This window comes from Schistocerca nitens, chromosome 2, assembly GCF_023898315.1.
Source record: "Schistocerca nitens isolate TAMUIC-IGC-003100 chromosome 2, iqSchNite1.1, whole genome shotgun sequence".
Lineage (NCBI taxonomy): Eukaryota > Metazoa > Arthropoda > Insecta > Orthoptera > Acrididae > Schistocerca > Schistocerca nitens.
In genome coordinates, this window is record NC_064615.1 from 367,884,682 (window position 1) to 367,910,592 (window position 25,911).

The 25,911-nt window shown below is 48.2% G+C and overlaps 23 non-coding genes across 23 annotated transcripts; 12 read left to right on the forward strand and 11 right to left on the reverse strand.

The window, feature by feature from the left end:
* Positions 1-4,014: 4,014 nt before the first annotated feature.
* Positions 4,015-4,087, forward strand: Trnav-aac (transfer RNA valine (anticodon AAC)). The gene has a single exon. It is a non-coding gene; the product is annotated as a tRNA-Val (tRNA).
* Positions 4,088-4,304: 217 nt separating this feature from the next.
* On the reverse strand, positions 4,305-4,376 carry Trnap-cgg (transfer RNA proline (anticodon CGG)). Its single transcript has one exon. It is a non-coding gene; the product is annotated as a tRNA-Pro (tRNA).
* Positions 4,377-4,610: 234 nt separating this feature from the next.
* Trnav-uac (transfer RNA valine (anticodon UAC)) lies at positions 4,611-4,683 on the forward strand. Its single transcript has one exon. It is a non-coding gene; the product is annotated as a tRNA-Val (tRNA).
* A 6,382-nt stretch (positions 4,684-11,065) lies between these two features.
* Positions 11,066-11,138, forward strand: Trnav-uac (transfer RNA valine (anticodon UAC)). Its single transcript has one exon. It is a non-coding gene; the product is annotated as a tRNA-Val (tRNA).
* Positions 11,139-11,773: 635 nt separating this feature from the next.
* Positions 11,774-11,845, reverse strand: Trnap-ugg (transfer RNA proline (anticodon UGG)). Its single transcript has one exon. It is a non-coding gene; the product is annotated as a tRNA-Pro (tRNA).
* A 1,491-nt stretch (positions 11,846-13,336) lies between these two features.
* Trnav-aac (transfer RNA valine (anticodon AAC)) lies at positions 13,337-13,409 on the forward strand. The gene has a single exon. It is a non-coding gene; the product is annotated as a tRNA-Val (tRNA).
* Positions 13,410-13,626: 217 nt separating this feature from the next.
* Positions 13,627-13,698, reverse strand: Trnap-cgg (transfer RNA proline (anticodon CGG)). The gene has a single exon. It is a non-coding gene; the product is annotated as a tRNA-Pro (tRNA).
* Positions 13,699-13,932: 234 nt separating this feature from the next.
* On the forward strand, positions 13,933-14,005 carry Trnav-uac (transfer RNA valine (anticodon UAC)). The gene has a single exon. It is a non-coding gene; the product is annotated as a tRNA-Val (tRNA).
* A 635-nt stretch (positions 14,006-14,640) lies between these two features.
* Positions 14,641-14,712, reverse strand: Trnap-ugg (transfer RNA proline (anticodon UGG)). The gene has a single exon. It is a non-coding gene; the product is annotated as a tRNA-Pro (tRNA).
* Positions 14,713-16,203: 1,491 nt separating this feature from the next.
* On the forward strand, positions 16,204-16,276 carry Trnav-aac (transfer RNA valine (anticodon AAC)). Its single transcript has one exon. It is a non-coding gene; the product is annotated as a tRNA-Val (tRNA).
* Positions 16,277-16,493: 217 nt separating this feature from the next.
* Trnap-cgg (transfer RNA proline (anticodon CGG)) lies at positions 16,494-16,565 on the reverse strand. Its single transcript has one exon. It is a non-coding gene; the product is annotated as a tRNA-Pro (tRNA).
* A 234-nt stretch (positions 16,566-16,799) lies between these two features.
* On the forward strand, positions 16,800-16,872 carry Trnav-uac (transfer RNA valine (anticodon UAC)). The gene has a single exon. It is a non-coding gene; the product is annotated as a tRNA-Val (tRNA).
* A 635-nt stretch (positions 16,873-17,507) lies between these two features.
* Positions 17,508-17,579, reverse strand: Trnap-ugg (transfer RNA proline (anticodon UGG)). The gene has a single exon. It is a non-coding gene; the product is annotated as a tRNA-Pro (tRNA).
* A 1,491-nt stretch (positions 17,580-19,070) lies between these two features.
* Trnav-aac (transfer RNA valine (anticodon AAC)) lies at positions 19,071-19,143 on the forward strand. Its single transcript has one exon. It is a non-coding gene; the product is annotated as a tRNA-Val (tRNA).
* A 217-nt stretch (positions 19,144-19,360) lies between these two features.
* Trnap-cgg (transfer RNA proline (anticodon CGG)) lies at positions 19,361-19,432 on the reverse strand. Its single transcript has one exon. It is a non-coding gene; the product is annotated as a tRNA-Pro (tRNA).
* Positions 19,433-19,666: 234 nt separating this feature from the next.
* On the forward strand, positions 19,667-19,739 carry Trnav-uac (transfer RNA valine (anticodon UAC)). The gene has a single exon. It is a non-coding gene; the product is annotated as a tRNA-Val (tRNA).
* A 635-nt stretch (positions 19,740-20,374) lies between these two features.
* Trnap-ugg (transfer RNA proline (anticodon UGG)) lies at positions 20,375-20,446 on the reverse strand. The gene has a single exon. It is a non-coding gene; the product is annotated as a tRNA-Pro (tRNA).
* Positions 20,447-21,937: 1,491 nt separating this feature from the next.
* Positions 21,938-22,010, forward strand: Trnav-aac (transfer RNA valine (anticodon AAC)). The gene has a single exon. It is a non-coding gene; the product is annotated as a tRNA-Val (tRNA).
* Positions 22,011-22,227: 217 nt separating this feature from the next.
* On the reverse strand, positions 22,228-22,299 carry Trnap-cgg (transfer RNA proline (anticodon CGG)). The gene has a single exon. It is a non-coding gene; the product is annotated as a tRNA-Pro (tRNA).
* Positions 22,300-22,533: 234 nt separating this feature from the next.
* Positions 22,534-22,606, forward strand: Trnav-uac (transfer RNA valine (anticodon UAC)). Its single transcript has one exon. It is a non-coding gene; the product is annotated as a tRNA-Val (tRNA).
* A 635-nt stretch (positions 22,607-23,241) lies between these two features.
* Positions 23,242-23,313, reverse strand: Trnap-ugg (transfer RNA proline (anticodon UGG)). Its single transcript has one exon. It is a non-coding gene; the product is annotated as a tRNA-Pro (tRNA).
* Positions 23,314-24,804: 1,491 nt separating this feature from the next.
* Positions 24,805-24,877, forward strand: Trnav-aac (transfer RNA valine (anticodon AAC)). The gene has a single exon. It is a non-coding gene; the product is annotated as a tRNA-Val (tRNA).
* Positions 24,878-25,094: 217 nt separating this feature from the next.
* Positions 25,095-25,166, reverse strand: Trnap-cgg (transfer RNA proline (anticodon CGG)). Its single transcript has one exon. It is a non-coding gene; the product is annotated as a tRNA-Pro (tRNA).
* Positions 25,167-25,911: the final 745 nt, after the last annotated feature.

A 25,911-nucleotide genomic window follows, 5' to 3' on the forward strand; every position in this document is an offset into this window, starting at 1 on the left:
AGTTTTGGCTTCGCACAGTGGATCCACCAGTGAAGCTTTGACGGATAGTATCGCTGAGAACGTAAACACATGTCCCACGCCGTCTGTATTAGAGGTTCGATGTCAGGGTCATCGAGCAAGGAGACATTTAATTTCCACAGCGGCCGATAAAGTTTAAGAGGCTGACGCTCCAAATTAATTATAACCGCAAGGGCACAATGATCCGTAAAACTGGCTGGAATAACATCCACATTTAAAACAGAAGCACTAAGGGGATCAGAAATATACAATCGGTCAAGGCGACTACTAGAGGTGGCAGTAAAAAATGTAAATTTAACTAAAGTGGGGTGTTTAACCTCCCACGCATCGCGTAGTCGTAGTTGACGTACAAGAGAATGTAGCTCGAAACAATAATTAAAATGAGGGGATTGGTCCTTAGCTTGTAATACACAATTAAAATCACCCCCCAATATCAAAGTCGCAGGATTTTTGCGTAAAAGATAAATCAGATCCTCTTTATAAAAACGAGACCTTTCCTGCCGTTTGCTGGAACCAGAGGGGGCGTAAATATTAACCAAGGTTGTGTCAAATAACCGACAACCAATACCCCTTCCCGAGTCTAAGAGCTCAATTTCGGTAACGGGGATACCGTCACGAATTAGTAAGGCAGTACCTGTGGAAAACTCAGGCGCAAAATTTATAATAGTGCGAAAGCCAGGAACAAACAGGTGTGCAACGGAGACTTCCTGCAGGAAAACAACATCAGCTGCAGAGTCATAAATAAACTGCTGCAGAGACGCTAACTTCAGAGCAGATTGAATGCTATTGATATTTAAGGTAATAAACGTGTACGCCTGCAACATCAACCAAAAAAGAGAAAACGAACCCTAATTACACCACATTAGAAGCAACGACATCCACATCATCAACATCAGACATGGCAGAGGGTGATTGCCCGGAATCAACGGAATCAGAGTCATCCTTTGCATGCTTGTGTTTTTTCCGCACCGCGTGAAGATTGGGGGGCACTTTCACCCGACGGCGTATCTGATGCACACCAGTTTCAAGAGCAGGTGGAGTGGGGGGTTCGAGATCAGGCACATCAACCAAGGCATCCGAAGGAGTAGCAGGGCAAGAGGAATCAGAAGAAGGAGCCAACAAGGGGAAAACTGCAGCAGGAACATCGGCACCGGCAGCAGAAGGTGTAGGGATTGGATGTGTAGGAGGTGGAGAGATAGGTTTGGAATCCGCTGAAGCGGAGCGCGCAGTACTAGGAGCGATTTTCCGACAAACAGCTGGCTGCACCGAAGTGTCGTCAACATGTTGTGATGCCTGTGTCGGGGGGGGATGTCAACACCACCGCGACCGAATGTTGTGGCTCGTGCGCCGACGGTGGGGCAGCAAGTTTGACGTCATCAGGCAAAGCAGGAGACACAGCGGGAACAGAATCCGAAACAGGCATGGGAGATTCCGGAATTCTCTCGTCAGATTCGCAAACCGGCTGCGAAACAGCAGCTTCATCATCAGTGCTACCGGTATCACTAGCACGACGGCGTTTGTTATTGGAAACAGACGGGATCGGTGTAGGAGCAGCCGATACATCTGGGCGAGTGGGTAACGGGGGAAAACCTGCATCAGAGGAGGGTGTCACCCGTTGTGAAGAATCTACTGCAGGAGGCTGACAAGAAACAGTGGAGGAAGCTGCTGGCACAAGATCGGCAACCGTTAATTTGCGGCGTTGTGCTAGCCCATTTTGAAGCACAAACACCCGCTTAGGGCAATTAGCACGAACATGACCATTCTCATTACATAGAAAACACGTACCAACTTGCCCCTCATAAGTAAGATGAACACGATAACCACATACAACCAGATGGGACGGTATATTCGACTTAATATGCATTTCAACCGATCTGACACCATTATAACATTGCAGCTTATGTTGCGCAGACCAACGTTCATTTCGAATTGACCGAACAGTACCATAACCAAGCAAAGCGTCCTTGAGATAACTGTTTTCAACTTCAGGGGGTAAATTATAAACCCGAACTGTGGTATACGTAATTTCAGCATTTGAAACAGTAACACTGCTAACAGAACCATCTCTATGACGGAACGACACTTGCTCACCATGTTTAAGTAAAATCCTATCTAGCAAAACCGGGTTCAACAATTTCACAAAAAAGCAGTACAATTCTGTATCAAAATACGCCGTATGTACCTGGTCCGATGTAATGCCAATCGTATCCACAATCCATTCGTGAATTTCCAACGAAGTTGGTTGTACATTCCTGGTGGCCTTGTTAAACTGAAAACTGAGAGTACACTTCCGCGGAAACAACCGGGAAGCCATAACACTTAACTAATGCGGCAAAAGCCGCTATACAACACAAGACACAAAACAAACGTTAAGGCGACGAAACAACGAAGAAAAGAAGACAAAGAAACGTCACACACAGAAAGTAAATAGTCACAACCCAAGATAACGGCGGATCGAATACACAGCACGTCCGATCGCTGTCGCGTCTCAAGCGGAACTGTACCCCTAGACCAACGAGCCAACTGCTGGTAGCGATGAAGGTCATCCCAAGCAGTCCAGCTCCGAGGAACTTTCATGTAAATCAGAAAGAATACCGCTTTCTGAAGGCAGCGCTCACCACTGTTGGGAAGAATATTAAAGGCAATGAATATAGAGTGAATAATTTCATCGCGCTCTGCAGATGAACAGACGGTGGTGTTTCACTTTCGTCATGTGGTTTCTCAGTGTCAAGGGAAGGCAAATGCAATAAACAAAAGAACATCGGGAATCCGAAACACCAACTCATAACGAAAAGATTGCGGAATAGACTGCAAGCAAAACCTCCAGAAGACGACTCCTGAAGGCGTCGGTGCCGTAAGAATTATTCCGTGCAGCAACGATCATCTAGGAAGTGTGTCGCTCCACCACACAACTTTTTTTGATATTGTTTTACCTAAATTTCCATTACCTGTTCGTTACAAGAATGCCGTGTGGCTTTCACCCGGTCTGCTTCGTCCAGCAGCGATAGTAGTAAGTAAATAGACCACAGTATCATTAAAAGTAGGTCAGACACAAAAATAGGAGTTGCGTGTAGCTCATGTTATTCTGCTTTCAAATGCATTTGTCTGGCTGGGAGTAGTGGCGTACTCCTGTAATCCATGCGTCCGGGAGGCCGTTGTTGTGGGAGAGATCTGGGAACAACTACAGATTCGGCCGTTTCATCAGCTCAGGAACGACCGCGATGCTCTCATCGAGCTCTGCAGATTGACCAGATTGCAGTGCGGAATTTTCGGCTAGTGGTGGCTCGGGGTTAAGAGAAGTCGAGAGCTGTGAGCAAAACTACATCGGGAAACCGAAACGGACGACTCATAACGAAAAGATTGCGAGATGTACTGCGAAAGCAAAACTTCGAGAAGACGAACTCTGAAGCCGTAGCTGCCTTAACAATCATTCCGTGCAGCAACGATAATCTGGGAAGAGCGAGGAGTGGGTACCGCTCGACCACACAACAAATTTTATATAATGTTCTACTTATTCTACATTTGCGTTTCCAGATCATCACTAAAATACTGTGTGATTTACACGTGGTTTGCTTCTTCCAAACGCGATATTAAGAAGTACATCGTCTACAGCGTCATTAAGGGTCGTGGGCCCAGGCGCCGGCGCGCCAGCGGTGGCCTGTCGGGGCCTCCATGTAGAGCTACCGCTGAGCCCAGGCTCCCTGCTGCTAACGAAGTGATTGCTTTTGATGACATCATTTGCAATAGCGACTGCGCGAATTGACGGTACCTCGTACGGAAAGCAAGAGTAGCTGATGCTACTGAGGACTCGGCCGCGAGCAATTCCGACGACTTGTTGGGCTCTTATTCGTGATGGCATTCAGACAGGCAACGGTGCTGTCGATTGTTGCATACAAATGAGAAATACCTGCATTGTGCGTTTCCGCAAAGTGATTTTTACGCCAAAGTTGCGATCGTCCTACAAGTTGTGTCAGATGTGGAGCTCAGAGCGTAGCAGTTTCCGTGGTGTAGCGGTTATCACGTCTGCCTAACACGCAGAAGGTCCCCAGTTCGATTCCGGGCGGAAACACTTTTTCGTCGCACTCAACAAGACACTTGCTACAATCTCTACTGTGACCATTTAAATCAATTTCAAACGTCCCACCACCAGGGTGCAGATGGCTCAAATGATACATGAAACTCTTTCAGAATCGGCCACTTGGTTTTTGTGCTTACCTGGAGGGCTGGGAAAATGCGGAACAGCCGCCGGCATGCCGGTAGTTGCCACACGTTTGCACAAAACGCAAGGGCTCGTCCGGGATTTGAAGCCGGGACCTCCTGCACCCGAAGCAGGAATCATACCCCTAGACCAACGAGCCTGTTCGTTACGGCTAAGCGCTGCACATGACTGACGCCTCCGTTCTTGGTATCACCATGCAGAGCTGCTGCTCACCCAGCGTTCTCCCTGGCTGTTGCGGTTTGATTGTTTTTATCGATGTCTTCTACTATAGCATCTTCTAGAATCGGACGGAGTTGGTAGCCGATGCCCTTGCTTACGCAGGAAAAATCTGTTGCTACTACGGGTTTCCAGGTAGCACAGCAGCAGAGCCGTCGTTTCCGTGGTGTAGCGGTTATCACGTCTGCTTTACACGCAGAAGGTCCCCGGTTCGATCCCGCGCGGAAGCAAGACTTTTTTAAACCCGTTTTCGGATTCCATTTCCGAGAGAACGTCACGTCTGCGTATGCAGGGATAATAAATGTCGTGTGCTACACGGATATCGCGTCATTTTACTGTCAAATGCTCTTGCTCCCATAGTGCACCGGTATTCAGTAACTCAGAACGCTCGTAGCTCCATTCTGGCCGGCAAAATTTATAATCCATTTCTTCAGGACTACTTCAAGTGCGCTTCATACTGGCTTTCCAGAGCTTACTGCACTCGCCTTGTCACAGCTCTGTTGAAGTGTGAAGGTAACTAATACTGAGAAACTCTTATCTACGCTCAGTCTTGTATCCCACCCTTTGGTTGTCGTCGTCGCTAATCAGATGAAGGTAGACTGCTCCACGATTGAGCTTCGTCTCCACTCACGGTGCACATGTCCTGCAAAGACAACCTTTCTTTTCCGTTGCATGCAAGATTACTGTCGGCTCTTCTACAGCAATCGACCTATGTAATTTACTGGTGTCAGATTCTTGCCATACCAAACGGTCCCTTCATGACCGTAGTGCTACACAAAGCGTGCTGCGGCAGGCATTTGTTCTTCATTGCAGAGCTGCAAACGTGGGTGAGCTCCACCTACTCTTCCGCACGGTCAAAACGACAGGGCTCGTCCGGGATTTGAACCCGGGACCTCCTGCACCCAAAGCAGGAATCATACCCCTTTTTTTTTATTTTAAATAAAGCCAGGTATCCTAGCCACTTTTTTTTTTTTTTTAATTTTTTGAAAGCCAGGGATCCTAACCACTTTTTTGTTGTTTGTTTTCCATACCATAGTAATGACCCAGGGCAGCTCGGTGGAGGCGTGTTGGGCAGGGGTCGAATCCCGAGGCCTGGCCATGACGTCTCCTCCTCCCTGCACTGAAGCACAGTCGCACCAAGACGTAGTAATTGTCCTTGGTTCAGAGTCTTATGATACTTATAGGTGGACACGGGGGTTATGATGCGTCGTCTATCCAAACAGGTAAAAGCTTGGCAGGAAGGCAAAAGAACTAAGAACTAGCGAGAATGTCTTCCGTATCATGAAGTGAGATCAGTATGCCCCTATACCGGTGCCATTAATGCATCTGGCGCAGGAATGATCAATAGAAGTGGAAACTTAACCAATCCCCTGCTTTTCGAAAACAATATTAAGCATATTCGCAAAGTCCCTTTGAAGATGTGGGAAAGATTTTTGCGTCCAGTACTCATGAAGCATGTAACCAATAAACGAAATAAAATCGGAAATACCATCACCATCAACCACTGCAAAAATGTAACGGCCAAGAAGCCACATAATGGTGTTGTTCTTTGTCCGGGGATAAAAAACCGTGTCCGGCCAGCAGAGGATATCAGTTGTAAATGCCGATTCCGAACTCCTGGTGAGTAACGCCAATTGTCGGCGCAGCCAGTACCACATGCGAAGACGGTCAGCGCAGGTAAATCGGTGTGGGAGCGTATCAACACAACCACACGTTTGGCAAAGCGGAGAGACACATAAACCTATACGATGAAGGCGTTCGTTCGTAGGAATCAGCTGATTAACCACCTTATACCATAGGGAGGCAACAGTTGCTGAATGAACGGGTAAGCTAATATTCGTCCATATGTTACGCCAATTAAAACGGGGATACTGCAAAACAATCGGGTTGGAAGAAAAAGACCTGTGCCATTTGGCAAGCAGTGTTCGCGTAGTAAAAACAGGACGACGTTGTAAGTGGAGATCCAGGTAACTAATCTCAATGTAGAAGTCCCGAACATGTCGTAGCTTCGCATTTAGAGACCCTACGTTAATAGGCGGTGACAAGCTCGCAGGACGAACGACATGGAGTAATCGCGAAGTAACAGTCGGGGACTCAGAAAATAAAAGATGGAGGGTTCGCTTAACATAAAGGGCAGCAGCCTTGACACGGACATCGGTGAACGACAAGCCGCCCTCAAGACGCGGCTTCGTAAAAACATCACAACGTAATTTAAAAATGTGCCCTCGCCAAATATATCTGTTAATAAGCTGGACCATTTTTGCACCCTGCATTCGGGGAAGCGGAAACAACTGAGCAACGTAATATACTTTACATAAAACATAAGTGTCTAATACACGCTTTTTTTGCAGTAGCGGTATCGAACGCCATGAGTGTTCGAATAAAACACCTTGAAGCTTGGAAATGGCCACTTGCCAATTTTTTGCAGCCATACGAAGAGGACACCGTTCAAGATAGATACCTAAATGTGTATGGTGTTCAACAGCCATAACCCACGGAATAACCACACGTTCAAAGCCCCGCAAATTCAGGAGTTTGCTTTTACGGGGGTTAATACGAGAACCTGAGGCTGCAGAAAATTTATCTAGTTCCATTTTCAACAGCGGCACTTCTGCGGCGGAACGAAGCAAAACAACCAAATCATCAGCATAAGCTGTTGCTGTCTGGGTAACCCCAGAGATCGTAAGACCACGAAGTGTCGAGTTGAGACGAGAGAGGAGTGGTTGAAGGGAGAGAGCATAAAGGGTCATGGATAAAGGGCTACCTTGCGGGACGCCACGTTTAATATCAATGACCTTCGTCAGCTGGCCATTAATGTCAATCTTAGCAGAAATGCCAGTCGTCATATTCTTAAGTACCAGCAGCGCCTTTTCATTAAAACCGAGTCGGCGCAGCAGAAGCTCTAAAAACGAATGGGACACACGATCAAAAGCCTTACTAAAATCAACAAATAAAAGCGCACAGGAAATATTGGTGACAGCGACAATCGACACAATATCGCGATACCCCGCCAGAGGCGTCAAGATGGAGCGCCCCGGAAAGCAGCTTTGACAAGGAGTTATCACAGGTGTAAGCAAGAGGGATAGACGTGCATTAACAGCCCTAGCAGACGTCTTATAATCAAAATTTAAAAGGGTTAAAGGACGAAAGTCACTAGCTGTCTTCAAACCAGCAGCTTTCGGTATCAGGACTACCGTACCTCTCTTGAAATCGGCTGGAATTGAGCCACCATTCAAAATTTCATTTACTATATCCGTAAAAACAGGCCCTATAATAGTCCAAAAGCGAACAAAAAACTCCTTAGGAAGGCCATCCGGACCAGGAGATTTGTGAGATGGGGAACAAGCAATAAAAGCTGAAATGTCGTCTGCAGTAAAAGGAGCTAAAAATTCCGTATTGTGGTCCTCTGTTAAAACTGATGGGATAGCAGTTAAAATCTCGTCTTTATCAACCGCATCAGAATCAGCCACAGCATATAAGGTCTCATAGTAGCAGGTAAGTTCATGGGTTATTTGATTCTGTAAGGTAAGCCGGCGACCATCAGCTGCCATAAGACCATCAATCAATACACGTCGACGGTTCTTTTGGTGACGAAACAGATGGTACATAGAAGTCATTTCATGTGCTAAGATGGACGGTGGTTTAGATTTAAGCTTCAATCCTTCCATCTGCAGTCGTTTAAGACTAAGGAGCTTGGCTTTAATTTTCCGAATCTCAGAAAGGTGGGCACATGTCATTCTAGAAGTATCATAAAGTTCGCGAAGCACCGAATAATAATACTCAAAAGTCAGTTTCAGATCTCGCGCTCTTTGATAACTGTAGGACATTAAAGTGCGACGTAGTTTTGGCTTCGCACAGTGGATCCACCAGTGAAGCTTTGACGGATAGTATCGCTGAGAACGTAAACACATGTCCCACGCCGTCTGTATTAGAGGTTCGATGTCAGGGTCATCGAGCAAGGAGACATTTAATTTCCACAGCGGCCGATAAAGTTTAAGAGGCTGACGCTCCAAATTAATTATAACCGCAAGGGCACAATGATCCGTAAAACTGGCTGGAATAACATCTACATTTAAAACAGAAGCACTAAGGGGATCAGAAATATACAATCGGTCAAGGCGACTACTAGAGGTGGCAGTAAAAAATGTAAATTTAACTAAAGTGGGGTGTTTAACCTCCCACGCATCGCGTAGTCGTAGTTGACGTACAAGAGAATGTAGCTCGAAACAATAATTAAAATGAGGGGATTGGTCCTTAGCTTGTAATACACAATTAAAATCACCCCCCAATATCAAAGTCGCAGGATTTTTGCGTAAAAGATAAATCAGATCCTCTTTATAAAAACGAGACCTTTCCTGCCGTTTGCTGGAACCAGAGGGGGCGTAAATATTAACCAAGGTTGTGTCAAATAACCGACAACCAATACCCCTTCCCGAGTCTAAGAGCTCAATTTCGGTAACGGGGATACCGTCACGAATTAGTAAGGCAGTACCTGTGGAAAACTCAGGCGCAAAATTTATAATAGTGCGAAAGCCAGGAACAAACAGGTGTGCAACGGAGACTTCCTGCAGGAAAACAACATCAGCTGCAGAGTCATAAATAAACCGCTGCAGAGACGCTAACTTCAGAGCAGATTGAATGCTATTGATATTTAAGGTAATAAACGTGTACGCCTGCAACATCAACCAAAAAAGAGAAAACGAACCCTAATTATACCACATTTGAAGCAACTACATCCACATCATCAACATCAGACATGGCAGAGGGTGATTGCCCGGAATCAACGGAATCAGAGTCATCCTTTGCATGCTTGTGTTTTTTCCGCACCGCGTGAAGATTGGGGGGCACTTTCACCCGACGGCGTATCTGATGCACACCAGTTTCAAGAGCAGGTGGAGTGGGGGGTTCGAGATCAGGCACATCAACCAAGGCATCCGAAGGAGTAGCAGGGCAAGAGGAATCAGAAGAAGGAGCCAACAAGGGGAAAACTGCATCAGGAACATCGGCACCGGCATCAGAAGGTGTAGGGATTGGATGTGTAGGAGGTGGAGAGATAGGTTTGGAATCCGCTGAAGCGGAGCGCGCAGTACTAGGAGCGATTTTCCGACAAACAGCTGGCTGCACCGAAGTGTCGTCAACATGTTGTGATGCCTGTGTCGGGGGGGATGTCAACACCACCTCGACCGAACGTTGTGGCTCGTGCGCCGACGGTGGGGCAGCAAGTTTGACGTCATCAGGCAAAGCAGGAGACACAGCGGGAACAGAATCCGAAACAGGCATGGGAGATTCCGGAATTCTCTCGGCAGATTCGCAAACCGGCTTCGAAACAGCAGCTTCATCATCAGTGCTACCGGTATCACTAGCACGACGGCGTTTGTTATTGGAAACAGACGGGATCGGTGTAGGAGCAGCCGATACATCTGGGCGAGCGGGTAACGGGGGAAAACCTGCATCAGAGGAGGGTGTCACCCGTTGTGAAGAATCTACTGCAGGAGGCTGACAAGAAACAGTGGAGGAAGCTGCTGGCACAAGATCGGCAACCGTTAATTTGCGGCGTTGTGCTAGCCCATTTTGAAGCACAAACACCCGCTTAGGGCAATTAGCACGAACATGACCATTCTCATTACATAGAAAACACGTACCAACTTGCCCCTCATAAGTAAGATGAACACGATAACCACATACAACCAGATGGGACGGTATATTCGACTTAATATGCATTTCAACCGATCTGACACCATTATAACATTGCAGCTTATGTTGTGCAGACCAACGTTCATGTCGAATTGACCGAACAGTACCATAACCAAGCAAAGCGTCCTTGAGATAACTGTTTTCAACTTCAGGGGGTAAATTATAAACCCGAACTGTGGTATACGTAATTTCAGCATTTGAAACAGTAACACTGCTAACAGAACCATCTCTATGACGGAACGACACTTGCTCACCATGTTTAAGTAAAATCCTATCTAGCAAAACCGGGTTCAACAATTTCACAAAAAAGCAGTACAGTTCTGTATCAAAATACGCCGTATGTACCTGGTCCGATGTAATGCCAATCGTATCCACAATCCATTCGTGAATTTCCAACGAAGTTGGTTGCACATTCCTGGTGGCCTTGTTAAACTGAAAACTGAGAGTACACTTCCGCGGAAACAACCGGGAAGCCATAACACTTAACTAATGCGGCAAAAGCCGCTATACAACACAAGACACAAAACAAACGTTAAGGCGACGAAACAACGAAGAAAAGAAGACAAAGAAACGTCACACACAGAAAGTAAATAGTCACAACCCAAGATAACGGCGGATCGAATACACAGCACGTCCGATCGCTGTCGCGTCTCAAGCGGAACTCTACCCCTAGACCAACGAGCCTGTTCGTTACGGCTAAGCGCTGCACATGACTGACGCCTCCGTTCTTGGTATCACCATGCAGAGCTGCTGCTCACCCAGCGTTCTCCCTGGCTGTTGCGGTTTGATTGTTTTTATCGATGTCTTCTACTATAGCATCTTCTAGAATCGGACGGAGTTGGTAGCCGATGCCCTTGCTTACGCAGGAAAAATCTGTTGCTACTACGGGTTTCCAGGTAGCACAGCAGCAGAGCCGTCGTTTCCGTGGTGTAGCGGTTATCACGTCTGCTTTACACGCGGAAGGTCCCCGGTTCGATCCCGGGCGGAAGCAAGACTTTTTTAAACCCGTTTTCGGATTCCATTTCCGAGAGAACGTCACGTCTGCGTATGCAGGGATAATAAATGTCGTGTGCTACACGGATATCGCGTCATTTTACTGTCAAATGCTCTTGCTCCCATAGTGCACCGGTATTCAGTAACTCAGAACGCTCGTAGCTCCATTCTGGCCGGCAAAATTTATAATCCATTTCTTCAGGACTACTTCAAGTGCGCTTCATACTGGCTTTCCAGAGCTTACTGCACTCGCCTTGTCACAGCTCTGTTGAAGTGTGAAGGTAACTAATACTGGGAAACTCTTATCTACGCTCAGTCTTGTATCCCACCCTTTGGTTGTCGTCGTCGCTAATCAGATGAAGGTAGACTGCTCCACGATTGAGCTTCGTCTCCACTCACGGTGCACATGTCCTGCAAAGACAACCTTTCTTTTCCGTTGCATGCAAGATTACTGTCGGCTCTTCTACAGCAATCGACCTATGTAATTTACTGGTGTCAGATTCTTGCCATACCGAACGGTCCCTTCATGACCGTAGTGCTACACAAAGCGTGCTGCGGCAGGCATTTGTTCTTCATTGCAGAGCTGCAAACGTGGGTGAGCTCCACCTACTCTTCCGCACGGTCAAAACGGCAGGGCTCGTCCGGGATTTGAACCCGGGACCTCCTGCACCCAAAGCAGGAATCATACCCCTAGACCAACGAGCCAACTGCTGGTAGCGATGAAGGTCATCCCAAGCAGTCCAGCTCCGAGGAACTTTCATGTAAATCAGAAAGAATACCGCTTTCTGAAGGCAGCGCTCACCACTGTTGGGAAGAATATTAAAGGCAATGAATATAGAGTGAATAATTTCATCGCGCTCTGCAGATGAACAGACGGTGGTGTTTCACTTTCGTCATGTGGTTTCTCAGTGTCAAGGGAAGGCAAATGCAATAAACAAAAGAACATCGGGAATCCGAAACACCAACTCATAACGAAAAGATTGCGGAATAGACTGCAAGCAAAACCTCCAGAAGACCACTCCTGAAGGCGTCGGTGCCGTAAGAATTATTCCGTGCAGCAACGATCATCTAGGAAGTGTGTCGCTCCACCACACAACTTTTTTTGATATTGTTTTACCTAAATTTCCATTACCTGTTCGTTACAAGAATGCCGTGTGGCTTTCACCCGGTCTGCTTCGTCCAGCAGCGATAGTAGTAAGTAAATAGACCACAGTATCATTAAAAGTAGGTCAGACACAAAAATAGGAGTTGCGTGTAGGTCATGTTATTCTGCTTTCAAATGCATTTGTCTGGCTGGGAGTAGTGGCGTACTCCTGTAATCCATGCGTCCGGGAGGCCGTTGTTGTGGGATAGATCTGGGAACAACTACAGATTCGGCCGTTTCATCAGCTCAGGAACGACCGCGATGCTCTCATCGAGCTCTGCAGATTGACCAGATTGCAGTGCGGAATTTTCGGCTAGTGGTGGCTCGGGGTTAAGAGAAGTCGAGAGCTGTGAGCAAAACTACATCGGGAAACCGAAACGGACGACTCATAACGAAAAGATTGCGAGATGTACTGCGAAAGCAAAACTTCGAGAAGACGAACTCTGAAGCCGTAGCTGCCTTAACAATCATTCCGTGCAGCAACGATAATCTGGGAAGAGCGAGGAGTGGGTACCGCTCGACCACACAACAAATTTTATATAATGTTCTACTTATTCTACATTTGCGTTTCCAGATCATCACTAAAATACTGTGTGATTTACACGTGGTTTGCTTCTTCGGCGCGCCAGCGGTGGTCTGTCGGGGCCTCCATGTAGAGCTACCGCTGGGGTGTGATTTACACGTGGTTTGCTTCTTCGGCGCGCCAGCGGTGGTCTGTCGGGGCCTCCATGTAGAGCTACCGCTGAGCCCAGGCTCCCTGCTGCTAACGAAGTGATTGCTTTTGATGACATCATTTGCAATAGCGACTGCGCGAATTGACGGTACCTCGTACGGAAAGCAAGAGTAGCTGATGCTACTGAGGACTCGGCCGCGAGCAATTCCGACGACTTGTTGGGCTCTTATTCGTGATGGCATTCAGACAGGCAACGGTGCTGTCGATTGTTGCATACAAATGAGAAATACCTGCATTGTGCGTTTCCGCAAAGTGATTTTTACGCCAAAGTTGCGATCGTCCTACAAGTTGTGTCAGATGTGGAGCTCAGAGCGTAGCAGTTTCCGTGGTGTAGCGGTTATCACGTCTGCCTAACACGCAGAAGGTCCCCAGTTCGATTCCGGGCGGAAACACTTTTTCGTCGCACTCAACAAGACACTTGCTACAATCTCTACTGTGACCATTTAAATCAATTTCAAACGTCCCACCACCAGGGTGCAGATGGCTCAAATGATACATGAAACTCTTTCAGAATCGGCCACTTGGTTTTTGTGCTTACCTGGAGGGCTGGGAAAATGAGGAACAGCCGCCGGCATGCCGGTAGTTGCCACACGTTTGCACAAAACGCAAGGGCTCGTCCGGGATTTGAACCCGGGACCTCCTGCACCCGAAGCAGGAATCATACCCCTAGACCAACGAGCCTGTTCGTTACTGCTAAGCGCTGCACATGACTGACGCCTCCGTTCTTGGTATCACCATGCAGAGCTGCTGCTCACCCAGCGTTCTCCCTGGCTGTTGCGGTTTGATTGTTTTTATCGATGTCTTCTACTATAGCATCTTCTAGAATCGGACGGAGTTGGTAGCCGATGCCCTTGCTTACGCAGGAAAAATCTGTTGCTACTACGGGTTTCCAGGTAGCACAGCAGCAGAGCCGTCGTTTCCGTGGTGTAGCGGTTATCACATCTGCTTTACACGCAGAAGGTCCCCGGTTCGATCCCGGGCGGAAGCAAGACTTTTTTGAACCCGTTTTCGGATTCCATTTCCGAGAGAACGTCACGTCTGCGTATGCAGGGATAATAAATGTCGTGTGCTACACGGATATCGCGTCATTTTACTGTCAAATGCTCTTGCTCCCATAGTGCACCGGTATTCAGTAACTCAGAACGCTCGTAGCTCCATTCTGGCCGGCAAAATTTATAATCCATTTCTTCAGGACTACTTCAAGTGCGCTTCATACTGGCTTTCCAGAGCTTACTGCACTCGCCTTGTCACAGCTCTGTTGAAGTGTGAAGGTAACTAATACTGGGAAACTCTTATCTACGCTCAGTCTTGTATCCCACCCTTTGGTTGTCGTCGTCGCTAATCAGATGAAGGCAGACTGCTCCACGATTGAGCTTCGTCTCCACTCACGGTGCACATGTCCTGCAAAGACAACCTTTCTTTTCCGTTGCATGCAAGATTACTGTCGGCTCTTCTACAGCAATCGACCTATGTAATTTACTGGTGTCAGATTCTTGCCATACCGAACGGTCCCTTCATGACCGTAGTGCTACACAAAGCGTGCTGCGGCAGGCATTTGTTCTTCATTGCAGAGCTGCAAACGTGGGTGAGCTCCACCTACTCTTCCGCACGGTCAAAACGGCAGGGCTCGTCCGGGATTTGAACCCGGGACCTCCTGCACCCAAAGCAGGAATCATACCCCTAGACCAACGAGCCAACTGCTGGTAGCGATGAAGGTCATCCCAAGCAGTCCAGCTCCGAGGAACTTTCATGTAAATCAGAAAGAATACCGCTTTCTGAAGGCAGCGCTCACCACTGTTGGGAAGAATATTAAAGGCAATGAATATAGAGTGAATAATTCCATCGCGCTCTGCAGATGAACAGACGGTGGTGTTTCACTTTCGTCATGTGGTTTCTCAGTGTCAAGGGAAGGCAAATGCAATAAACAAAAGAACATCGGGAATCCGAAACACCAACTCATAACGAAAAGATTGCGGAATAGACTGCAAGCAAAACCTCCAGAAGACGACTCCTGAAGGCGTCGGTGCCGTAAGAATTATTCCGTGCAGCAACGATCATCTAGGAAGTGTGTCGCTCCACCACACAACTTTTTTTGATATTGTTTTACCTAAATTTCCATTACCTGTTCGTTACAAGAATGCCGTGTGGCTTTCACCCGGTCTGCTTCGTCCAGCAGCGATAGTAGTAAGTAAATAGACCACAGTATCATTAAAAGTAGGTCAGACACAAAAATAGGAGTTGCGTGTAGGTCATGTTATTCTGCTTTCAAATGCATTTGTCTGGCTGGGAGTAGTGGCGTACTCCTGTAATCCATGCGTCCGGGAGGCCGTTGTTGTGGGAGAGATCCGGGAACAACTACAGTTTCGGCCGTTTCATCAGCTCAGGAACGACCGCGATGCTCTCATCGAGCTCTGCAGATTGACCAGATTGCAGTGCGGAATTTTCGGCTAGTGGTGGCTCGGGGTTAAGAGAAGTCGAGAGCTGTGAGCAAAACTACATCGGGAAACCGAAACGGACGACTCATAACGAAAAGATTGCGAGATGTACTGCGAAAGCAAAACATCGAGAAGACGAACTCTGAAGCCGTAGCTGCCTTAACAATCATTCCGTGCAGCAACGATAATCTGGGAAGAGCGAGGAGTGGGTACCGCTCGACCACACAACAAATTTTATATAATGTTCTACTTATTCTACATTTGCGTTTCCAGATCATCACTAAAATACTGTGTGATTTACACGTGGTTTGCTTCTTCGGCGCGCCAGCGGTGGTCTGTCGGGGCCTCCATGTAGAGCTACCGCTGGGGTGTGATTTACACGTGGTTTGCTTCTTCGGCGCGCCAGCGGTGGTCTGTCGGGGCCTCCATGTAGAGCTACCGCTGAGCCCAGGCTCCCTGCTGCTAACGAAGTGATTGCTTTTGATGACATCATTTGCAATAGCGACTGCGCGAATTGACGGTACCTCGTACGGAAAGCAAGAGTAGCTGATGCTACTGAGGACTCGGCCGCGAGCAATTCCGACGACTTGTTGGGCTCTTATTCGTGATGGCATTCAGACAGGCAACGGTGCTGTCGATTGTTGCATACAAATGAGAAATACCTGCATTGTGCGTTTCCGCAAAGTGATTTTTACGCCAAAGTTGCGATCGTCCTACAAGTTGTGTCAGATGTGGAGCTCAGAGCGTAGCAGTTTCCGTGGTGTAGCGGTTATCACGTCTGCCTAACACGCAGAAGGTCCCCAGTTCGATTCCGGGCGGAAACACTTTTTCGTCGCACTCAACAAGACACTTGCTACAATCTCTACTGTGACCATTTAAATCAATTTCAAACGTCCCACCACCAGGGTGCAGATGGCTCAAATGATACATGAAACTCTTTCAGAATCGGCCACTTGGTTTTTGTGCTTACCTGGAGGGCTGGGAAAATGAGGAACAGCCGCCGGCATGCCGGTAGTTGCCACACGTTTGCACAAAACGCAAGGGCTCGTCCGGGATTTGAACCCGGGACCTCCTGCACCCGAAGCAGGAATCATACCCCTAGACCAACGAGCCTGTTCGTTACTGCTAAGCGCTGCACATGACTGACGCCTCCGTTCTTGGTATCACCATGCAGAGCTGCTGCTCACCCAGCGTTCTCCCTGGCTGTTGCGGTTTGATTGTTTTTATCGATGTCTTCTACTATAGCATCTTCTAGAATCGGACGGAGTTGGTAGCCGATGCCCTTGCTTACGCAGGAAAAATCTGTTGCTACTACGGGTTTCCAGGTAGCACAGCAGCAGAGCCGTCGTTTCCGTGGTGTAGCGGTTATCACATCTGCTTTACACGCAGAAGGTCCCCGGTTCGATCCCGGGCGGAAGCAAGACTTTTTTGAACCCGTTTTCGGATTCCATTTCCGAGAGAACGTCACGTCTGCGTATGCAGGGATAATAAATGTCGTGTGCTACACGGATATCGCGTCATTTTACTGTCAAATGCTCTTGCTCCCATAGTGCACCGGTATTCAGTAACTCAGAACGCTCGTAGCTCCATTCTGGCCGGCAAAATTTATAATCCATTTCTTCAGGACTACTTCAAGTGCGCTTCATACTGGCTTTCCAGAGCTTACTGCACTCGCCTTGTCACAGCTCTGTTGAAGTGTGAAGGTAACTAATACTGGGAAACTCTTATCTACGCTCAGTCTTGTATCCCACCCTTTGGTTGTCGTCGTCGCTAATCAGATGAAGGCAGACTGCTCCACGATTGAGCTTCGTCTCCACTCACGGTGCACATGTCCTGCAAAGACAACCTTTCTTTTCCGTTGCATGCAAGATTACTGTCGGCTCTTCTACAGCAATCGACCTATGTAATTTACTGGTGTCAGATTCTTGCCATACCGAACGGTCCCTTCATGACCGTAGTGCTACACAAAGCGTGCTGCGGCAGGCATTTGTTCTTCATTGCAGAGCTGCAAACGTGGGTGAGCTCCACCTACTCTTCCGCACGGTCAAAACGGCAGGGCTCGTCCGGGATTTGAACCCGGGACCTCCTGCACCCAAAGCAGGAATCATACCCCTAGACCAACGAGCCAACTGCTGGTAGCGATGAAGGTCATCCCAAGCAGTCCAGCTCCGAGGAACTTTCATGTAAATCAGAAAGAATACCGCTTTCTGAAGGCAGCGCTCACCACTGTTGGGAAGAATATTAAAGGCAATGAATATAGAGTGAATAATTCCATCGCGCTCTGCAGATGAACAGACGGTGGTGTTTCACTTTCGTCATGTGGTTTCTCAGTGTCAAGGGAAGGCAAATGCAATAAACAAAAGAACATCGGGAATCCGAAACACCAACTCATAACGAAAAGATTGCGGAATAGACTGCAAGCAAAACCTCCAGAAGACGACTCCTGAAGGCGTCGGTGCCGTAAGAATTATTCCGTGCAGCAACGATCATCTAGGAAGTGTGTCGCTCCACCACACAACTTTTTTTGATATTGTTTTACCTAAATTTCCATTACCTGTTCGTTACAAGAATGCCGTGTGGCTTTCACCCGGTCTGCTTCGTCCAGCAGCGATAGTAGTAAGTAAATAGACCACAGTATCATTAAAAGTAGGTCAGACACAAAAATAGGAGTTGCGTGTAGGTCATGTTATTCTGCTTTCAAATGCATTTGTCTGGCTGGGAGTAGTGGCGTACTCCTGTAATCCATGCGTCCGGGAGGCCGTTGTTGTGGGAGAGATCCGGGAACAACTACAGATTCGGCCGTTTCATCAGCTCAGGAACGACCGCGATGCTCTCATCGAGCTCTGCAGATTGACCAGATTGCAGTGCGGAATTTTCGGCTAGTGGTGGCTCGGGGTTAAGAGAAGTCGAGAGCTGTGAGCAAAACTACATCGGGAAACCGAAACGGACGACTCATAACGAAAAGATTGCGAGATGTACTGCGAAAGCAAAACATCGAGAAGACGAACTCTGAAGCCGTAGCTGCCTTAACAATCATTCCGTGCAGCAACGATAATCTGGGAAGAGCGAGGAGTGGGTACCGCTCGACCACACAACAAATTTTATATAATGTTCTACTTATTCTACATTTGCGTTTCCAGATCATCACTAAAATACTGTGTGATTTACACGTGGTTTGCTTCTTCGGCGCGCCAGCGGTGGTCTGTCGGGGCCTCCATGTAGAGCTACCGCTGGGGTGTGATTTACACGTGGTTTGCTTCTTCGGCGCGCCAGCGGTGGTCTGTCGGGGCCTCCGTGTAGAGCTACCGCTGAGCCCAGGCTCCCTGCTGCTAACGAAGTGATTGCTTTTGATGACATCATTTGCAATAGCGACTGCGCGAATTGACGGTACCTCGTACGGAAAGCAAGAGTAGCTGATGCTACTGAGGACTCGGCCGCGAGCAATTCCGACGACTTGTTGGGCTCTTATTCGTGATGGCATTCAGACAGGCAACGGTGCTGTCGATTGTTGCATACAAATGAGAAATACCTGCATTGTGCGTTTCCGCAAAGTGATTTTTACGCCAAAGTTGCGATCGTCCTACAAGTTGTGTCAGATGTGGAGCTCAGAGCGTAGCAGTTTCCGTGGTGTAGCGGTTATCACGTCTGCCTAACACGCAGAAGGTCCCCAGTTCGATTCCGGGCGGAAACACTTTTTCGTCGCACTCAACAAGACACTTGCTACAATCTCTACTGTGACCATTTAAATCAATTTCAAACGTCCCACCACCAGGGTGCAGATGGCTCAAATGATACATGAAACTCTTTCAGAATCGGCCACTTGGTTTTTGTGCTTACCTGGAGGGCTGGGAAAATGAGGAACAGCCGCCGGCATGCCGGTAGTTGCCACACGTTTGCACAAAACGCAAGGGCTCGTCCGGGATTTGAACCCGGGACCTCCTGCACCCGAAGCAGGAATCATACCCCTAGACCAACGAGCCTGTTCGTTACTGCTAAGCGCTGCACATGACTGACGCCTCCGTTCTTGGTATCACCATGCAGAGCTGCTGCTCACCCAGCGTTCTCCCTGGCTGTTGCGGTTTGATTGTTTTTATCGATGTCTTCTACTATAGCATCTTCTAGAATCGGACGGAGTTGGTAGCCGATGCCCTTGCTTACGCAGGAAAAATCTGTTGCTACTACGGGTTTCCAGGTAGCACAGCAGCAGAGCCGTCGTTTCCGTGGTGTAGCGGTTATCACATCTGCTTTACACGCAGAAGGTCCCCGGTTCGATCCCGGGCGGAAGCAAGACTTTTTTGAACCCGTTTTCGGATTCCATTTCCGAGAGAACGTCACGTCTGCGTATGCAGGGATAATAAATGTCGTGTGCTACACGGATATCGCGTCATTTTACTGTCAAATGCTCTTGCTCCCATAGTGCACCGGTATTCAGTAACTCAGAACGCTCGTAGCTCCATTCTGGCCGGCAAAATTTATAATCCATTTCTTCAGGACTACTTCAAGTGCGCTTCATACTGGCTTTCCAGAGCTTACTGCACTCGCCTTGTCACAGCTCTGTTGAAGTGTGAAGGTAACTAATACTGGGAAACTCTTATCTACGCTCAGTCTTGTATCCCACCCTTTGGTTGTCGTCGTCGCTAATCAGATGAAGGCAGACTGCTCCACGATTGAGCTTCGTCTCCACTCACGGTGCACATGTCCTGCAAAGACAACCTTTCTTTTCCGTTGCATGCAAGATTACTGTCGGCTCTTCTACAGCAATCGACCTATGTAATTTACTGGTGTCAGATTCTTGCCATACCGAACGGTCCCTTCATGACCGTAGTGCTACACAAAGCGTGCTGCGGCAGGCATTTGTTCTTCATTGCAGAGCTGCAAACGTGGGTGAGCTCCACCTACTCTTCCGCACGGTCAAAACGGCAGGGCTCGTCCGGGATTTGAACCCGGGACCTCCTGCACCCAAAGCAGGAATCATACCCCTAGACCAACGAGCCAACTGCTGGTAGCGATGAAGGTCATCCCAAGCAGTCCAGCTCCGAGGAACTTTCATGTAAATCAGAAAGAATACCGCTTTCTGAAGGCAGCGCTCACCACTGTTGGGAAGAATATTAAAGGCAATGAATATAGAGTGAATAATTCCATCGCGCTCTGCAGATGAACAGACGGTGGTGTTTCACTTTCGTCATGTGGTTTCTCAGTGTCAAGGGAAGGCAAATGCAATAAACAAAAGAACATCGGGAATCCGAAACACCAACTCATAACGAAAAGATTGCGGAATAGACTGCAAGCAAAACCTCCAGAAGACGACTCCTGAAGGCGTCGGTGCCGTAAGAATTATTCCGTGCAGCAACGATCATCTAGGAAGTGTGTCGCTCCACCACACAACTTTTTTTGATATTGTTTTACCTAAATTTCCATTACCTGTTCGTTACAAGAATGCCGTGTGGCTTTCACCCGGTCTGCTTCGTCCAGCAGCGATAGTAGTAAGTAAATAGACCACAGTATCATTAAAAGTAGGTCAGACACAAAAATAGGAGTTGCGTGTAGGTCATGTTATTCTGCTTTCAAATGCATTTGTCTGGCTGGGAGTAGTGGCGTACTCCTGTAATCCATGCGTCCGGGAGGCCGTTGTTGTGGGAGAGATCCGGGAACAACTACAGATTCGGCCGTTTCATCAGCTCAGGAACGACCGCGATGCTCTCATCGAGCTCTGCAGATTGACCAGATTGCAGTGCGGAATTTTCGGCTAGTGGTGGCTCGGGGTTAAGAGAAGTCGAGAGCTGTGAGCAAAACTACATCGGGAAACCGAAACGGACGACTCATAACGAAAAGATTGCGAGATGTACTGCGAAAGCAAAACATCGAGAAGACGAACTCTGAAGCCGTAGCTGCCTTAACAATCATTCCGTGCAGCAACGATAATCTGGGAAGAGCGAGGAGTGGGTACCGCTCGACCACACAACAAATTTTATATAATGTTCTACTTATTCTACATTTGCGTTTCCAGATCATCACTAAAATACTGTGTGATTTACACGTGGTTTGCTTCTTCGGCGCGCCAGCGGTGGTCTGTCGGGGCCTCCATGTAGAGCTACCGCTGGGGTGTGATTTACACGTGGTTTGCTTCTTCGGCGCGCCAGCGGTGGTCTGTCGGGGCCTCCATGTAGAGCTACCGCTGAGCCCAGGCTCCCTGCTGCTAACGAAGTGATTGCTTTTGATGACATCATTTGCAATAGCGACTGCGCGAATTGACGGTACCTCGTACGGAAAGCAAGAGTAGCTGATGCTACTGAGGACTCGGCCGCGAGCAATTCCGACGACTTGTTGGGCTCTTATTCGTGATGGCATTCAGACAGGCAACGGTGCTGTCGATTGTTGCATACAAATGAGAAATACCTGCATTGTGCGTTTCCGCAAAGTGATTTTTACGCCAAAGTTGCGATCGTCCTACAAGTTGTGTCAGATGTGGAGCTCAGAGCGTAGCAGTTTCCGTGGTGTAGCGGTTATCACGTCTGCCTAACACGCAGAAGGTCCCCAGTTCGATTCCGGGCGGAAACACTTTTTCGTCGCACTCAACAAGACACTTGCTACAATCTCTACTGTGACCATTTAAATCAATTTCAAACGTCCCACCACCAGGGTGCAGATGGCTCAAATGATACATGAAACTCTTTCAGAATCGGCCACTTGGTTTTTGTGCTTACCTGGAGGGCTGGGAAAATGAGGAACAGCCGCCGGCATGCCGGTAGTTGCCACACGTTTGCACAAAACGCAAGGGCTCGTCCGGGATTTGAACCCGGGACCTCCTGCACCCGAAGCAGGAATCATACCCCTAGACCAACGAGCCTGTTCGTTACTGCTAAGCGCTGCACATGACTGACGCCTCCGTTCTTGGTATCACCATGCAGAGCTGCTGCTCACCCAGCGTTCTCCCTGGCTGTTGCGGTTTGATTGTTTTTATCGATGTCTTCTACTATAGCATCTTCTAGAATCGGACGGAGTTGGTAGCCGATGCCCTTGCTTACGCAGGAAAAATCTGTTGCTACTACGGGTTTCCAGGTAGCACAGCAGCAGAGCCGTCGTTTCCGTGGTGTAGCGGTTATCACATCTGCTTTACACGCAGAAGGTCCCCGGTTCGATCCCGGGCGGAAGCAAGACTTTTTTGAACCCGTTTTCGGATTCCATTTCCGAGAGAACGTCACGTCTGCGTATGCAGGGATAATAAATGTCGTGTGCTACACGGATATCGCGTCATTTTACTGTCAAATGCTCTTGCTCCCATAGTGCACCGGTATTCAGTAACTCAGAACGCTCGTAGCTCCATTCTGGCCGGCAAAATTTATAATCCGTTTCTTCAGGACTACTTCAAGTGCGCTTCATACTGGCTTTCCAGAGCTTACTGCACTCGCCTTGTCACAGCTCTGTTGAAGTGTGAAGGTAACTAATACTGGGAAACTCTTATCTACGCTCAGTCTTGTATCCCACCCTTTGGTTGTCGTCGTCGCTAATCAGATGAAGGCAGACTGCTCCACGATTGAGCTTCGTCTCCACTCACGGTGCACATGTCCTGCAAAGACAACCTTTCTTTTCCGTTGCATGCAAGATTACTGTCGGCTCTTCTACAGCAATCGACCTATGTAATTTACTGGTGTCAGATTCTTGCCATACCGAACGGTCCCTTCATGACCGTAGTGCTACACAAAGCGTGCTGCGGCAGGCATTTGTTCTTCATTGCAGAGCTGCAAACGTGGGTGAGCTCCACCTACTCTTCCGCACGGTCAAAACGGCAGGGCTCGTCCGGGATTTGAACCCGGGACCTCCTGCACCCAAAGCAGGAATCATACCCCTAGACCAACGAGCCAACTGCTGGTAGCGATGAAGGTCATCCCAAGCAGTCCAGCTCCGAGGAACTTTCATGTAAATCAGAAAGAATACCGCTTTCTGAAGGCAGCGCTCACCACTGTTGGGAAGAATATTAAAGGCAATGAATATAGAGTGAATAATTCCATCGCGCTCTGCAGATGAACAGACGGTGGTGTTTCACTTTCGTCATGTGGTTTCTCAGTGTCAAGGGAAGGCAAATGCAATAAACAAAAGAACATCGGGAATCCGAAACACCAACTCATAACGAAAAGATTGCGGAATAGACTGCAAGCAAAACCTCCAGAAGACGACTCCTGAAGGCGTCGGTGCCGTAAGAATTATTCCGTGCAGCAACGATCATCTAGGAAGTGTGTCGCTCCACCACACAACTTTTTTTGATATTGTTTTACCTAAATTTCCATTACCTGTTCGTTACAAGAATGCCGTGTGGCTTTCACCCGGTCTGCTTCGTCCAGCAGCGATAGTAGTAAGTAAATAGACCACAGTATCATTAAAAGTAGGTCAGACACAAAAATAGGAGTTGCGTGTAGGTCATGTTATTCTGCTTTCAAATGCATTTGTCTGGCTGGGAGTAGTGGCGTACTCCTGTAATCCATGCGTCCGGGAGGCCGTTGTTGTGGGAGAGATCCGGGAACAACTACAGATTCGGCCGTTTCATCAGCTCAGGAACGACCGCGATGCTCTCATCGAGCTCTGCAGATTGACCAGATTGCAGTGCGGAATTTTCGGCTAGTGGTGGCTCGGGGTTAAGAGAAGTCGAGAGCTGTGAGCAAAACTACATCGGGAAACCGAAACGGACGACTCATAACGAAAAGATTGCGAGATGTACTGCGAAAGCAAAACATCGAGAAGACGAACTCTGAAGCCGTAGCTGCCTTAACAATCATTCCGTGCAGCAACGATAATCTGGGAAGAGCGAGGAGTGGGTACCGCTCGACCACACAACAAATTTTATATAATGTTCTACTTATTCTACATTTGCGTTTCCAGATCATCACTAAAATACTGTGTGATTTACACGTGGTTTGCTTCTTCGGCGCGCCAGCGGTGGTCTGTCGGGGCCTCCATGTAGAGCTACCGCTGGGGTGTGATTTACACGTGGTTTGCTTCTTCGGCGCGCCAGCGGTGGTCTGTCGGGGCCTCCATGTAGAGCTACCGCTGAGCCCAGGCTCCCTGCTGCTAACGAAGTGATTGCTTTTGATGACATCATTTGCAATAGCGACTGCGCGAATTGACGGTACCTCGTACGGAAAGCAAGAGTAGCTGATGCTACTGAGGACTCGGCCGCGAGCAATTCCGACGACTTGTTGGGCTCTTATTCGTGATGGCATTCAGACAGGCAACGGTGCTGTCGATTGTTGCATACAAATGAGAAATACCTGCATTGTGCGTTTCCGCAAAGTGATTTTTACGCCAAAGTTGCGATCGTCCTACAAGTTGTGTCAGATGTGGAGCTCAGAGCGTAGCAGTTTCCGTGGTGTAGCGGTTATCACGTCTGCCTAACACGCAGAAGGTCCCCAGTTCGATTGCGGGCGGAAACACTTTTTCGTCGCACTCAACAACACACTTGCTACAATCTCTACTGTGACCATTTAAATCAATTTCAAACGTCCCACCACCAGGGTGCAGATGGCTCAAATGATACATGAAACTCTTTCAGAATCGGCCACTTGGTTTTTGTGCTTACCTGGAGGGCTGGGAAAATGCGGAACAGCCGCCGGCATGCCGGTAGTTGCCACACGTTTGCACAAAACGCAAGGGCTCGTCCGGGATTTGAACCCGGGACCTCCTGCACCCGAAGCAGGAATCATACCCCTAGACCAACGAGCCTGTTCGTTACGGCTAAGCGCTGCACATGACTGACGCCTCCGTTCTTGGTATCACCATGCAGAGCTGCTGCTCACCCAGCGTTCTCCCTGGCTGTTGCGGTTTGATTGTTTTTATCGATGTCTTCTACTATAGCATCTTCTAGAATCGGACGGAGTTGGTAGCTGATGCCCTTGCTTACGCAGGAAAAATCTGTTGCTACTACGGGTTTCCAGGTAGCACAGCAGCAGAGCCGTCGTTTCCGTGGTGTAGCGGTTATCACGTCTGTTTACACGCGGAAGGTCCCCGGTTCGATCCCGGGCGGAAGCAAGACTTTTTTAAACCCGTTTTCGGATTCCATTTCCGAGAGAACGTCACGTCTGCGTATGCAGGGATAATAAATGTCGTGTGCTACACGGATATCGCGTCATTTTACTGTCAAATGCTCTTGCTCCCATAGTGCACCGGTATTCAGTAACTCAGAACGCTCGTAGCTCCATTCTGGCCGGCAAAATTTATAATCCATTTCTTCAGGACTACTTCAAGTGCGCTTCATACTGGCTTTCCAGAGCTTACTGCACTCGCCTTGTCACAGCTCTGTTGAAGTGTGAAGGTAACTAATACTGGGAAACTCTTATCTACGCTCAGTTTTGTATCCCACCCTTTGGTTGTCGTCGTCGCTAATCAGATGAAGGTAGACTGCTCCACGATTGAGCTTCGTCTCCACTCACGGTGCACATGTCCTGCAAAGACAACCTTTCTTTTCCGT